This window comes from Silurus aristotelis (genome assembly GCF_946808225.1).
Source record: "Silurus aristotelis genome assembly, chromosome: 7".
Classification (NCBI taxonomy): Eukaryota; Metazoa; Chordata; class Actinopteri; order Siluriformes; family Siluridae; genus Silurus; species Silurus aristotelis.
The window spans coordinates 3,364,713-3,367,212 of NC_139580.1; the positions used below are offsets into that span (position 1 = coordinate 3,364,713).

At 38.6% G+C, this 2,500-nt stretch overlaps 1 protein-coding gene across 1 annotated transcript in view; it reads left to right on the forward strand.

Moving 5' to 3' along the window:
• khdrbs3 (KH domain containing, RNA binding, signal transduction associated 3) overlaps nt 1-2,500 on the forward strand; it is a 106,440-nt gene that overhangs the window by 45,909 nt on the left and 58,031 nt on the right. The window lies entirely within an intron of this gene.

Genomic DNA, 2,500 nt, shown 5'->3' on the forward strand with positions numbered 1-2,500 from the left:
TTGAGTAATTTTTGAGTTAGCTCTTTGGTGATCTTTATGTTGACTTTGTATTGGCTTTTTTTAATCATCTTGAATTGGCCAATTTTGAGCAAGCTTTTTTTGAGTTGTTATTGAGTTGGCTTGCTATTGCCTTTTAAAATGTCCTTTGAGTCATCTTTGATCTATTTTTGTGTCAACTCTATGAGTCATTTTTTAAATTGACTCTTTGTGCCCTCTTTAAGTCAGCTTTGTACTGGCTTTTTTAATCACTTTTGAGTTGTTTTTGAGTCATTTTTAGTTGTCTTTGAGCAATATTTTTATTTAGATATCTTTTGCTCTATAAATCACCATTGAGCCATCTTTAAGTCAGCTCTGTATTGGCTTTTTTAATTACTTTTGAGTTGTCTTTGAGTAATTTTTGACTCAGCTCTTTGGGTCATTTTTAATTTGCCCACTTTGAGCCAGCCTTTTGTGTTTTCTTTAAGTTGGCTCTGTATTTTCTCTTTAAATCACATTTAAGTCATCTTGAGTCGATTTTGAGTCAGCTCTATTAGCCATCTCTGAGTTGGATTGTTGACTCAATTTTAGTTGTCCTTTTTGATATGCCTTTGAGTTTGGCTCTTCAAGTCATCTTAACCTTGGTGTTTTGAAGCGTTTTGTGTTGTTTTTTTGAGTCACCTTTATCTTGCTGCCTTTAGCTAGCGCTTTGAGTTGTTACTTTAAATCATATTTGAGTTCACACTTTCATCTGGCTCTCTGAGTCAATTCTCGGACTCAACTCTTTGTTTCAGTGTGAAATGTTCAGGATCAGGAGTCACATTTACTTTTTGTCCATTGTCCACTTAGATTAACATAACACATTGAACGCAGTTTAACACATGTTCTAAAACAGATGTTTTGAACTGATATCAATGCAGATGTTAATACAAAGGTGCACTGTGGGGAAGGATTAGGTTTGGACCAGAGACCATTTTACTGTCCTGGTGCTTTGTGTTTGTGCTTTGTTGAGATCTGAGCAGCAGGAAGTATTTTCAGCATCCTTAAATGCTGGGGAGTGACTTCCTGTTTAGACCACGCCCATTGTGAGCTTAAATTCATATTCAGATATTGGTAGAATTAGGTAGATGCAGATCAAGGGGTTGTGTTACACTCCAAATACAAATGCAGTGTCTCGATGTTAGAATACAGAGCAGAGACGAGGAAGATATTTTGTCCCAATATACAAAAAGAAATAAAATAAATACTTTTCCATACTATAACTGCTGAATTCTTTAATCTCGGTAACTCTATTGTTTAAAAACAACACAACCGAACAAAACAAAGTACAACACGCAAACTTGTCGTTTTGATCAGGGTTTTTTTGGGAATTCTTTTTTTTTTTCTATAAATTTCAGGATGGAGAAAAATGTCTTTTGGACATTAAGTGAAACTATATAAAAGAATTAAAAGTACAATGCGGTTTATAAAATTTTGCCAAACGTTTTGGGACACTTGACTTTTCCAGCCACACGTGGTTCTTCTCCAAAATGTTACCACACATTTGGTCTTCAGATGCGGCAGTGTGAAATTTTCCCTTCGCGAGACCAAAACTGTTCCAGAGGCCGGCTCCATGAAGATCTGCTTTCCATGGGTTGGGAGATGTGGACCTCCTGCAATAGATCTCCAACACTACTGAACACCTTTGGGATGAATGTGAATGCTGACTGCACCCCAGGCACCCTCACCTCACCTACATCAGTACCTGTCTTTATTAAGACACTTGTAGCTGAATGGATCTCCACAAAACTCCACAAAATCTAATGGAACATCTTTTCATAAGAGATCTTTTCATGGAGCTTATTATATGCATATAATATGTGAATTAGATGTTCAAAAAAGAAGCACATAGAAAACTTCTTGAAAAAGGGTCCGGTGTCAACAAACGTTTGTCCCTATACTCTTTTTTACTCTTTTTAATTCTTTAAAAATATGTAAATCCGGGGAATACTGTAAACAGGAAATACAATAGTGTAAATGTATAAATGGAAGAGACAGGCTGGATGAGTGGGACACGATGTCCTGTAAGCAGTGAAATAAACAGAGGGGTTTAAGAGAAGGAAGCATCGAGACGAGCCACGGCTCACGTTTCCTCGATCGCTCTCGCTGACAGACTCGTTCTGTCTCCACTGCCAGAAATAACCCTGAGAGATACCTATCAGATGCAATTAGAAGCGCGTCCAATTAAATTACAGCGTGACCGGGAGAGCTTATTTCACAGCTGAGCGAGCAGCTAAAACAGAGTCAGCGTGACTGACACCCGGCTAACGCGCACAGCCGTTATTACAGCTCATCTAACGGCCAAACGCGCACACAGATACATCCATTGTCTGCTAATTGTGTTCAGATCATACTGTCTGATTCCGGTTTCTGACTGATGAACTGACTCACCCACCTCTCTCTCTCTCTCTCTCTCTCTCTCTCTCGCTCTCTCTCTCTCTCTCTCGCTCTCTCTCTCTCTCTCTCTCTCTCTCTTTTGCTCTCT